The 13565-nt window shown below is 38.3% G+C and overlaps 1 pseudogene; it reads left to right on the top strand.

The window, feature by feature from the left end:
• The first annotated feature begins 1604 nt into the window (after positions 1–1604).
• LOC133074050 (zinc finger CCHC domain-containing protein 17-like) lies at positions 1605–2202 on the top strand (annotated as a pseudogene).
• The last annotated feature ends 11363 nt before the right edge of the window (positions 2203–13565 follow it).

The raw sequence follows: 13565 nt of genomic DNA, 5'->3' as shown, positions 1-13565 counted from the left end.
ACAATTTTTATATTTTATGTGCATTTTTCATTATCTACTTAATTCAAAAAATTATACTGCCTTTCTGCATCTCCACTCCATGGATAAGAGAAAAACAAAGTATCCTTGGCAAAGTGCCTCACTGGAAACGAGACACTGCTGCAAGACGTGATTCCTGCATGTACAGTCTCACTATCAAGTTGATATCCTTATAAATAAAAATGATCTGGTGAACTCTGAGACTTCACCCTGGTGATTCAGATAGTGCTGAGGACCTTATTCATGACTATATTGGGCATGAAATTGTTATTTACTGCTTAAAACATATGATAGGCTAAACTCCAGACATTTATGCTTTCATGCAAAGAGCATGGCCTTTGGAGATAGAAATCTCTAGCTCTTTCACTGCCTGTGTCATTGAACCTTGCCTTCCACACCTGTAACTCTGGAGCAGTGTTCATTTTTCAGGGGGAGGGGGTAAAATAAAATAATGAGATAAGAGTAGCACAGTGTTTTATACAAGGCTTAGTATATGTGAACTCCCTTCATTTTCTCTTCTTTACTGGAAACTATTTTTATTCCATAATGCCAGCTGTTTTATATTACTTCAACAATTTGCTCCAATAACTCTTCCAGGATGTTATTATATTAAAGTGTCTTATCTTTGAGGTCATTGTTTGTGGGAACTAGTTTTTAAATATAAATTCCTTTTTCCTTAAGATTAAGGTAACTAGAACACAACCTGAAATATTCAAAATATTTCAAGTAATGAAATTTATTTCAATCAATAAATTATTTTTTATAAAAAGCAACCTAGATTTACATAACATTGTACATTTTCAGTTATTAAATGATTTTTATGATCATATTTCTCTGTTTTGCATGCTCCTTTTTCTGTGTTACCTGACTTTTAGTCACTATCCTTTGCAGATTTATCTTTCTTTGGTGGTTTTTCTTAAAATTCTTTTTCTGTTAGTGGCCTTGAAAGAGAAATGTAGGCTCATGACATTTCAAAAGCAATTCACTTGGGCTTGTTGGCATTAACTTGAGTGTTGATGTTGTTGCAAGAGTAGGACAGATATTCTTCAAACAAATAGCATATACTCCCTCTGTTTATTGCACAAAGTGACCAACAGAATACTCAAAATATAATCTAATCTGATTTAATTGCAAACTCTTTATTTCCTGCTGATTGTAGGAAATAAATTTAGATGTTAACTACTACAACAAAACATATATAAAATGAGATTATTTAAATTTATACCTTCCTACATCCAGCTTTATTTTTTGTTTCTTTTCTTTCATTTGTTTGTATCCTACAGCTGACCTTGAAACCAAGAAAAATTATAATTTAAGGAAGTAAATATATTTTTGGGTAATGGGATTCCATTCTTGATTTCTGGAATTATACTTTAGGGACAAGAGCTCTGTGTGATTAAAAGTCTGTCATTAATGCTGCAAGGGGAAGACCAGAGTCTGACACCAAAACAGTTCAATTAGCTTTAGCAGAAGAGAAATGGAGGAGTCATAGCACATTAAGGATGAATTCAGGAAGACACGAGACCATGGGGAACTTGCCTGCTCTCTACACTATTTTCCAAGGAGAGGTTGCTAAGTCATAGACTATGGAGCCATTATCAAAATTCCAGGCTGTTGGAAGCAAGGTCTGGTTTGAACTCACATGTCATCCTATTGCTGCGTGGATAAGCCCTCTGAGATAGTAGATGTTGGAGACAAAGTGTGGGTGAAGCTCATTGGCTGAGAGACAAAAAATGATAGGATAAAATTACCCTTCTCCATGAAGGTTGTCAACTAAGGGACTGGGAAGGACCTTGATCCCAACAATGTTATCATTGAGCAAGAAGAGAGGCAGAGTCGGTCCTTCCAGGATTACACTGGGCAGAAGATCACCTTTGAGGCTGTCCTGAACACTGCCTTCAAGAAGTGTGGCTGTAAAGGCTACTTTGCAAAGGATTACTTCATGCAACCAGGTGGGGCCAAGTACTCTCCTATGAGGAAGAGGAGAAGGAAAAGGCAAAGTCAGCAGAGTTTGAAAAGCCTGACCCCACGAGAAATTCTTCTAGAAAAAGAAAGGAGAAAAATAAACATAGAGACAGGAAGTCATCTGACTCTGACAGCTCAGACTCTGAGAGTGATACAGGCAAGAGGACAAGGCAGACATCAAAGGACAGCAAGTCAGCAAAGAATAAGACAAAGAAGTGAGAGTGAAGAGTAGAGGGGGTGGTTGACAGAAGGAACCGGGAGCCTGTAGTTTGAAACCCTGGCTCCTAGAAAGACTCAGAAGTGAGAATATGGCCTCCCCCCCTTCTCTCCCATGGGAGATCGCATCTTTCGTGCCACAGGCAAGTTTAGGAGTTAGGTATCAAAAGCATCTGCCTGAACGAATTGTTTCCTTATCACTCTTGGTCCCTTTGCAAGTGACCCCTGCAGCTCACCCATTCATTCACCCGATTTCATTCAGCACGAGGTCTTATTTCCCTCACCAGCTGCCACTTCCAGAGCCAGATTCCTGTACAGGAGTCCAGGCTAGAGCCGCAGGGACTGCTGTAGGGGTGAGTCTGGCTGTAGTTGGACAGAGTGATTGGCCCCTTCCCTGTTGGCCTACCGACCCTGGCCTGATTGGTGGATGGTCTCTGCTGCATCTAGCACAGGGGCAGAGGGAGACCGGCAGTATGAGAGAGAAGATGGTAAGAAGTGGCGCTCACTTTTTCCATTCCCCTAAGATGATTCTGCTATGTTAGAAGTGACAGCTGGTGGTCACAGCCAGGAAACCTCTGTTTGCAGTGACAGCTTGTTTGGGACTTTCCATCAGACCACTGAACCAGGCATCTCAAGCCAAAAGCATTGGTTTACTTTGTATTTACTTCAGTGTAAGTCAATTGGTTCCATTTCAGGTTTCTGCTTAAATTCCTGGTACTTAAAACAAAACAAAACAAAAAAAAAGGGAGAAAACTCTCATTATTTGGTCCATGTCAATAGATTTGACTGTTAGTATCTCTCCTCTGTGTAAGCTGTGCATGCAGTTGTTTCTGATGTTATCCCAGTTATATCTGACCCTTCACTGTATACTTGAAACTGCCAGAACATTGTTAATCGGCTATATCTTAATGCAAAATTAAAAATTTAAAGTTTGAAAAAAAAAGACAAATGAATCCTGACTCTTTTTAACTTTCAAAAAAAAAAAAAAATCCATAGTCTTTCTAATCTATAAAATGCTCATATAGTAATCCTCTTATTCAATGTCTGCTCCCTTTTGTACATTTCAGTTACCCTAACTGCAAAATTTAATGTAATTGTTAGTAGACATCAGTGGGCATATTAGCAGTAGAATGATAGAACTGAGGTAAAGAAAAAGGTCTGGTGATCCAGAAAGTATATAAGCATCTTTATAAAGAACAGAGATATAGAAACAAACCCTCTTGTCTTGTTGGAGGACCACTGACACCAACAGAATCCCAGTAAGAATCTTGGATTCCACTCATAAAGAGCCTATGTACACTGGCACCCCAGGAAGGGTAGAGAGAGGTCACTGTCCAATCACACACCTTAGCCTAAGCCAAGTTAATGCTCAGGCCCTGCTCACTCCAATTCACACCGCGGCACTGGATCTAGGGTAGCCATAATTGGGGCAGAGACTCAACAGTGAACCTCAGAGGTGATCCAGTTGTAGAACAAATTTTAGGTGGGGTGGCAGAGGGCACAGAGGATCCAGGCTACCTCACTGAAATCCTCAGCCCATATATGCACCTGCTGGAACATGCAGGGTCTGGGTGCTGAGCCCTGGGCTTCAGAGGACTGGGATTGCATGCAGAAAGAACCTGAAGTGGTCCACAAGGGGTTGGATAGGGCGTGGTGGGGAGGTGTACATGGAGGAAGCACGGCCCCATCACAGAAGCAGTGTCCTCACTAAGGCATGCAAAGAGGGAGGGCCAGGGCCCACCCTAGCAGCCTCCCGTCTGGCGTGCTCACAGTACAGTGGGCATGTACTGCCATTGAAATCCCACTATTAAGGCACATGCGAGGGAGGGCTAGACCCACCATAGCTGCCTCGTTATTGTCGCTGCCTCTGTGAGCTCTGCCAGCAAGACGACAGGGCCTCCAGTGTCTGGGCCGGGTCCAGCCTCAGCACCTGTGGGCTTTGCGGGAGTGTGCATACAGAAGCAGGGCCAGGGTCTGGGTGGCTTCCAGTGCTCCCGCAGCAGGTCCAGGTACTGTTCTGGGTTCCTGACTTCTTCAGAGGATCCGTGCTGGCACCTTTGTGAACAAGCAACCTGAGGGACTCCTGGCAGATCGCCTGCATTTCAGCCGCCGAGCTGGGGCCAACGGCAGTGCCAACAACAGTGCCAACAAGAGTGTACTTGGTGAGGCGTGCAGACTGGAGCACTCCCAGCGTGGGAGTGCTCCAGTCCCACCCATCTCAGACTGCAGCTCAGAATGCATCTGAGCGCTGCTACAGTAACAGCTAGGAGGCGGACCCGACCCCTGATACCGCGGTGATAATCACAGAGCAGAGAAGAGACCTGCTCAGTATCCAGTTCATTCTGCTATCAACGACGTAACTATCCGCACACATTGAGTAAAGACTGCAGTAGATAATCGTTTATCCTAAATCCAGGGAGTAGAAGAAATATAAGTAAAATGAAGAAGCAAAGGAACCACTCCCAATTAAAAGATCAAGATAATTCCCCTGAAAGAACAAACAATGCGAGGGGGGGTTGGGGGAGAAGGGATACGTGTATATGCATGGCTAAATCCCTTCACTGTATACTTGAAACTGCCAGAACATTGTTAATCGGCTATATCTTAATGCAAAATTAAAAATTTAAAGTTTGAAAAAAAAAAAGACAAATGAATCCTGACTCTTTTCAACTTTCAAAAAAAAAAAAAATGAAACATACCTCTTCATTCTAATAGATACCAAGTTCAAAAAGGAAATAATGAAAATAAGGAAGGAATTAAGAAAGGCTATTGACAGAAATGAAAGTTACTGTTAAATAAACTAGAAATTATAAAGAGGATCCAAGAAATGCTAGAAAACTCACTCACCAATTCAAAAGCTAAGCTAAAGGCAGTGAATAGCAGAATGAATCATGCAGAAAAACAAATAAGTCATCTAAAAGATAGAATAATGGAAATCACTCAATCAGGACAAGAGACAGAACACCAAATTAAAAAAAAAAAAAAAAAAAAGGAAGCAGTATGTTACCTATGGGATAATAGAAAGCATGCCAATCTACACATAATAGGAATCCTGAAAGGAAAAGAAAGAGAAAAGGGGACTGAAAGTGTGTTTGAAGAAATTAGGAGTGGAAACTTCCCAAAGCTAAAGAAGGAAGCAAATATCTAGGTACAGGAAGCATTCAGGGTCCCAAACAAGATATCTGATACCAGAACCAGACCAAAAAACTACCAAAAACTCACAGTCCAAAATCTTTGATGAATATAGAAGCAAAAAAATTCTCAACAAGATATTAGCAAACCAAAGCCAACAGCACATAAAAAAGATCATACATCATGACCAGTTTGGATTCATCCCAGGATCACAAGGATGGTTCAGCATAGACAAATCAATCAATGTGATATACTACATCAGCAAAAGAAAAGACAAAAACCACATGATCATCTCAAGAGAGGAAGGAAAAACATTTGATAAAATTCAACATCCATTCATGATGAAAGTGAAAGTCGCTCAGTCGTGCCCGATTCTTTGTGACCCCAGGGACTATACAATCCATGAAATTCTCAAAGCCAGAATACTGGAGTAGGCAGCCTTTCCCTTCTCCAGGGGATCTTCCCAACCCAGAAATCGAATCAAGTCTCCTGCATTGCAGGTTTATTCTTTACCAGCTGAGCCATCAGGGAAGCCACCGTTGATGATTTAAAAAAAAAAAAGCTACTTAATGGAATGGGAACAGTGACAGACTATTTTGGGGGGATCTAAAATCACTGCAGATAATGACTGCAGCCATGAAATTAAAAAATGCTTGCTCCTTGGAAGAAAAGTTATGACCAACCTAGATATCATATTAGAAAGCAGAGACATTATTTTGCCAACAAAGGTCCATCTAGTCAAAGATATGGTTTTTTTATACACATCATGTATGGATGTGATAGGTGGGCTATAAGGAAAGCTGAGTGCCAAAGAATTGATGCTTTGGAACTGTGGTGTTGAAGAAGACTCTTGAGAGTCCCTGGGACTGCAAGGAGATCCAACCAGTCCATCCTAAAGGAAATCAGTCCTGAATATTGATTGAAAGGACTAATGTTGAAGCTGAAACTCTAATACTTTGGCCACCTGATACGAACAACTGAGTCATTCGAAAATACCCTGATGCAAGGAAAGATTGAGGGTGGGAGGAGAAAGGGATGACAGAGGATGAGATGGTTGGATGGCATCACCGACTGAATGGACATGAGTTTGAGTAAGCTCCGGGGGTTGGTGATGGACAGGGAGGCCTGGCGCGCTGTACTCCGTGCAGTCACAGAGGCGGACACAACTGAGCAACTGAACTGAACTGAACTGAATGGAAGTGGGTATAGAGGGAAAATATTTCAGCATAAGAAAAGTCATTTATTGTCCATCAACAGAGGAATTGATAAAGAAGATGTGGCACATATATACAGTGGGATATTACTCAGCCATTAAAGAAGAATGAAATAATGCCATTTGCATCAACATGGATAGGCCTAGAGATTGTTATACTAAGTGAAGTAAGTCAGAGAAGGAGAAATATCATGTGATATCCTTTATATGCATAAACTATAAAGGAGTATAAATGAACTTATTTACAGAAAAAGACTCACAGACTTGGAGAACTAACTTACAGTTGCCAGGGGGAAAGGACAGGCAGAAGGGATAGATAGGGAGTTTGGGATCAGCGTGTGCACATTGCTATATTTAAAAGGATTAGCCAACAAGGTCCTACTACTGTGTAGCATAGGGGACTCTACTCAATATTATGTGGCAGCCTGGATGGGAGGGGACTTTGTAGGGGAATGGATACATGTATACTTGTTGCTGAGTCCCTTTGCTGTCCCCCTGAAGCTATTATATTGTTAATCAGCTATATTCCAACACAAAATTTAAAGTTTTTGAAAAAGGGGGGGGGCACTTAAAAAATGGCCCACATTAAAAAGAATCTTTTAAAAAGAGCCTGTGAATAGGTACAAATGTTCCTTGTCTTTGACTTTCAGGGTTACTTTCACATGAGCCACATTCAACCTCTAGCAATTCAGTACAAATTTTAGCTGAATTTTCCTTACTGGCTTGTGTGACATTGGTGTCCATGTAATTTGGTTAAGCAAATGTGTTCTGTGTCTCCTTGCAGTCTTCTAACTTCGATTTCAAGGTATTAATCTTATCCGTTACCAATGAATTCAAGAAAAGTTGTGGTTTTGCAGGTTAACTGACTTTTTGTTGTTTTAAAATTGATATCATTATGACCTTTCCAGATTTCTATATTCCAGGCAGAAGTCCACATTCTGAAGTACAAATAAACAATTTTTTTGAGCAATCATATTGTTAACATTGACCTGTCATAAAATAGAATTCCTTAGCAACTCAGTGTTCATGGAAGAAGCTGAGAAAGTATGTCTTGGTGCAAGTTTTCAATTTCGTGCTGGCAACCTTGAGGCTATCCAAAGCATTACATATTTTGAGTTGTTTTCCTGTGCCACTTGTGAAGGAGCAGAACAGTTAATCAGATACATATATTATAGGTAACATACAACACATGTATTTTTTAGATTAGATTAGAATTTCTGCTAATATAATTCAAGTAATGTAGTCCAAACCTAAAATTAACCCAAACTATTAGTTTGACTTTATATTGTAGGTATAGATTCTCAGACATTCTGGGGGAAATAATTACAGTATTTGCATTGTAAGCTTGTTTTATATATTCTGAAAACATCAGGAAAGTTTGCTAGTAACATAAAATGTTTTAACTGTGGTTTGTTTTCTCATTTTAATTAGACAATTTTCCTATTGTGTCATGAACAGTTTCATAACTTAAGACTTTTGTACCTAGTGCAAAGTCTCACACACTTTATGAGGCAGTGAGCATAGAAATGGTAGCACCATTCATCACTTTATCCTCCTTAAGGCAAAGCTGGCATATGGTAATGTATCAATGGATTAGAATGGTCATAAAAATCTCAGAATTTAGTGAATGTGAGTATTAGAGCTGGGCAGAATTTCTTAGTTCAATGATTGCTCATCACCTTGGAAAACTTATGAGTTAAATGAGCTTTGAGTCTATATTTTCCTCCTAAAACTTATGTTTCATGAAACGATTTCTGATATGGGTGAATACTAAAATGAATATTGGAAAATATCTGATGTAATTTTAACTGAAAGTGTAAAAAGGTTACATCTTGGAGATGCTCACTCGTAGGGGTTACTTCATTACCTTAAAATAATTTATATTTAAATTTATTTACAATCCCCTATTAGGAATTGCCAGCTAATAAATATTTCATGAATTACATTATGGGTAAAGAAATAAGAAACTGAAGTGTTTAGTCCATGTGTCATTGAAAACTTACTGTCATTGTTGAAACCTTCTCAGAATTAGACATAGAGTTTATGCAATTTTACTGATTATTCTTAATGTAGAAATTACTTCAGAAAGCTTTAGAAAGTTGGTTTCAGTGTTCTTATTTTATTTGCCAAAGAAAAATGACTTTAAGTCTCTAGTAAATATTTATTTAAAGTCAGTAAATCTTTCAGTGCTAAGGGGATCCAATTCATCTTAGAACATCCTCTAGTCACTTTATTTTTATTTTTCCTTACTGTTATGCATGAAACTACTATTTCAGGAATATATATATTAGTAGCCATTCGAAATAAATCATAGTCTGTTTACTCAAATATGAATGAATATTGCATCATCAAAAAGTGCTTTTGCTTTTTCCTACAAAAGATTGCCTAGAATCAAAATATGGAAATAGGATCAAAAAAAGTTATTAACAATTAGGACAGTTTTCATAAACCAAATATCATTTTTATATTTATATTGTTTCAATGATATTTGCAATAAATACAATAATAATTAGATTACTCTCAGGCATTCATTTTTATTTGTTGTTCCATTTTATGTCAACTGCCATAGACTGGTGTTACACAGACAAAATATATTTTACTATCATATGATTGGAACTTAATAGATGACAATCTATCATGTCAGTTTTTTCCAGTGATGATTGAATGACATTTTTTAAAATTTATTTTTAATCTTTTTTGGCTACTCTGGATCTTTGTTGCTGTGCACTGGCTTTCTCTTATTGTGGTGAGTGGGATAGTCTGTTGTGGTGTGGCGGATTCTCACGATGGTGGCCTCTCTCGTGTGTAGCATGGGCTCTACCTGTGTGGGTTTCAGTAGTTGCAGCACCTTGGCTAAGTAGCTGCAATTTGTGGAATCTAGAGTTGTGGCACATTAGCTTAGTTGCTCCACATGCTGTGGAATCTTCCTGGGCCAGGGATCGAACCCATGTTCCCTGCATTGCAGGGTAGGTTCTTATCCGCTGTACCACCAGGAAAGTCCTAAATGACTCATTTTGAAAATTAACTTACTAGTTCTTCAAGAACTTATATTCAAAATAACCCAGCCCTTCCCATCCAAATCACTGTTCACATTTCAAGAGTGCAAATTTGACAAAATCTTTCACCCCAAAATAGCAAAGCATGAGTAATAAAGTAATAATGAATTTTTATTTCAATTTATAATCATTTGTAGTGATTCTTAGTCCCTTTAATATTTTATTATATATTAGTTCTAGATGTTTATGCATATGTATGCATATAGTTTCCTGATTTGGGAAAATACTTGGCAAGCCACACAATTGAAAGCCAAAGGAGGTCACAGATAGTACACATAATCCAACTAGCAACCTTTTGATTTATAGTGGATACGCTTAACATTTTATCATTAGAATTTATATTCAGTAGTCAGTGTCTATTCTTACCATATGTATTAGATGTGTATAAAGTGCTCTAATAAAAATGCTCAAACCTTCAGTGATTTAAAGCAGACAGATTATTTTTCTCCCATTTAACATTTTAGAGGAAATTTAATGATCCAGGGTGGATAGGTTCCTCTGGTCCACAAGGTGATCCAGGAGTTTAAATCTCTCCTAACTTCTTGTCTACTGGGGATACATGCTTAAAGCTGGCTTACAGAACCAATATATGTCTGGCTCATAGAAAGAATTAAATGGAAGAGGTTCTGGGCAAGCAGTTTCTTCTGAAAAATGTAATGTGAAAGTTGCATGCATGAATTCTGGTCTCATCTCACAATTAATATAATTTAGTTACATCATCAAAATTAACATCTGAGAGATTGGAAAATGTAGTCTGTAGATAGATATGCATGTACTTTATTAAATTTAGGGGACTCTCTGCCTTAAAAGAAGAAAACAGAAAAAAGACAAACTGAAAAATTGACTCTGCTGCTGGTAAGACTGATAAACAGTGTTTTTAAGTAGGCCGTATTGTTGCAAAAATTGACTTTTGAGTGTATTACCAGTGATGATCCCCAGCTCCCCTTTGTTCTTTCCACCTCCTGTACCAGGATTAAGATTCTTAATTACTGAATTCTCTTCACTTCTGGACATTATCCAATTCAGACATAGTTCCTCCCTCTTCTCTAATTTCTTCTTAATAGTCATTTAATATAAGTCCGGGCTTTGCAGGTGGTGCTAGTGGGAAAGAAACCACCTGTCAGCACAGAAGACTGAGAGACATGGGTTCAATCCCTGGGTCAGGAAGATCCCCTGGAGGAGGGTATCGCAACCCACTCCAGTATTCTGGCCTGGAGAATCCCACAGACAGAGAAGCCTGGCAGGTTAGAGTCCATAGGGTCGCAAAGAGTCGGACATGACTTAGCGATCTAGTACACACGATGTAAGTAAAGGTAACTTATATTTTAAATATATGTATATATTACATTGGGGCTTCCCCCGTGGCTCTGCCTCCAATTCAGGAGCCGCAGGAGACATAGGTTCAATCCCTGTGTCTGGAAGATTCTCTGCCGGAGGGCACTGGCAACCCACTCCAGTATTCTTGCGTGGAGAATCCCATGGACAGAGGAATCTAGTGGGATACAGTCCAGAGTTGCAAAGAGTTGGACACAACTGAACTGACTTAGCATGGCATGGCATATATTATGTTATATTATATCTTAATAAAAGCCACTTAATATAAGTCCACTTAATGTAAGTCCCTTAATATAAGGCTTAATATAAGAATCTGCCTGTCAATGCAGGAGACCTGGGTTCAAACCCTGGCTCAATGGAGCTAAACAAGATTGAACATGCACACACACACACACAGTGTAAGTACAAATTCTATAATAAACACAGACCACTTTGTCTGAGACACCCTGCCCTTCCTTGTTCGAATCCAGTCATGTTCCTGATGGTATTTTGCTGTTGAACTTTGACAAGGGAGGACTGATATACAGTTTACAGTCACTGCTATATCTCGCTCTATAAAATGTTGTGTGCAATGTTGTGAATTAAATGAAGAAGTCATTGTCCTTGCTAAGTGTGCTAAGTCTCATGTGGGCAATATAATCAAGCATGCTGTGCTGTGCGTGCTTAGTCGTGTCCGACTCTTGCGACCCCATAGACTGTAGCCTGCCAGACTTCTCTGTCCATGGCATCCTCCAGGCAAGAATACTTGAGTGGGTGGCACTTTCCTTCTCCAGGGGACCTTCCCAACCCGGGAATCAAACCTGGGTCTCTTACACTGCAGACAGACTCTTTACTGACTGAGCTAGGAGGGAAGCCCTAAGGAAGCATGGATAGTGGTAATATATAAGCTTGAGGACAAGTAGAAGAATTCAAATAGTCCCTTTGGTAGAAAAGTGATGTCAACTGATACTAGAAAGATAGAGCTTGCATTGAAGAAGGGCAATCCAGATTCTGGACCAAATAAGCACAGGTGTGAGAGTGAGAAAGTGGAAGAACTTAACAGATTATTATAGCAAGAGAGTGGGTTGACTGAGGATGTCAGATAAAATGGCAAACACAAAATTTAGAGTGTAAATATAAAGTTAAGAAGTTTAGATCTCTACCTCCAGGCAGTAGGTACTATTGGAATACTGCACTGGGATTAAAACAAGCTGCATTATTTTGCTGGAGAGTAGTAGATGAATACTTTAGGGAAAGAGAGAGAAAATTGGACTAACTGGAGTCTGGAAGAGAAGTTAAGCCCCACCTGAGAAGTCCTGTTTATTTATATCTCTCTAAATATGTATACCTATTTCTATCTACTTGTATGTCTGTATTTTAGCTTCATTGTCCAATCATTCATTGCTGTTTTATAGGAACATGATTGACCTTTGTATATCAACTTTATATCCTCTGAACTTGTTCCACTCACCACTTGATTCTAGAAGATTGAAGTTGATTTAATGAGATTTTCCACTTAAATAATTATATGCTTTGTGAATTGAGAGGAAATCACTTTAATCTTATTTCCATACCACTGATATTTATGTACTGGAAGTTCTCCTTTATATCTCCCCAGGTCTTAAGAATAATCCATGCGTACACTTCTTTTACTGTTTCTGTTTAAACTCATATTCAGGGTGCCTCAAGAAACTAGTTACTCTATTCTGTGTGACCACAATATTTTAATACAAATTTCTTTGAAAATGTAGTACCCTGACTACATGCAGAACTTGTACCAACCATTTCAGAGTCAAATTGTACTCTGTGGTAGCAGAGCTGTAATAATAATAATGGATTATGTGAGCACATATAATTCTTATAATGACCCTATAGGTAAGTGTTTTTATTTCTAATTTGTAGACAAAGAGACTGAGGCTTGAAAAAAATAAACAAATGTGCCCAGAGTTTCTCAGACATATGTGTTATACCTGTGATGTGTACGCAGGGCTCTTGTTTTAAGTCCTTTGCCCTTAAACATTATTTTCGCTTAAACCAATAGTGTAATAATTGATATCCTATATTTTTCTGTATGAAAAGTTAAGTGTTTATGCAATAATTTTTGATAATAAAATCAGTGCTATAAGTAACAAATAAAATGTTGCTTTTATTTCTGTACTACTTATTTATATATCTACACTTTTCCACTTCATTCTTATGGATTTTGTTAGTTCTTCAACTTTAAGTTTAATAACAAGACAGAAGATAACTTATTTAATCTTTGCTTTTTATGAAATATTATCTGCTAATTGTCAGTTCCTACAAGTGTTTTTCAAATTCTAGCTTACAGGTATGTTTCAACTTTCCAGTGAGAGTTTAAATTTTGCACAATGAGATAAAACAATAAGTGAAATAGCATCTATATGGTAAAAGAAGTATGATTTTGAAAAGGGAAATAAACACTATAAATAAGTACTTTTATGTTCTTAGGCTAGTTCATAGCTTCCAGAAATCAAAGACTATCTGAGAGCACAATTATTAATTAACCTAGATTCCCAGAGAAAGATTTACACAATGGTTTTCAGGGTTAAGTTTTTTTATGATTGCACATTGAACAGAAGTTTATTAAATACTGATAGGCTGGTGAGAGTGCAATAAAACTTTATGAGTAG

Source organism: Dama dama, chromosome 19, assembly GCF_033118175.1.
Source record: "Dama dama isolate Ldn47 chromosome 19, ASM3311817v1, whole genome shotgun sequence".
Classification (NCBI taxonomy): Eukaryota; Metazoa; Chordata; class Mammalia; order Artiodactyla; family Cervidae; genus Dama; species Dama dama.
This window is presented reverse-complemented; position numbering and strand designations above follow the sequence as displayed.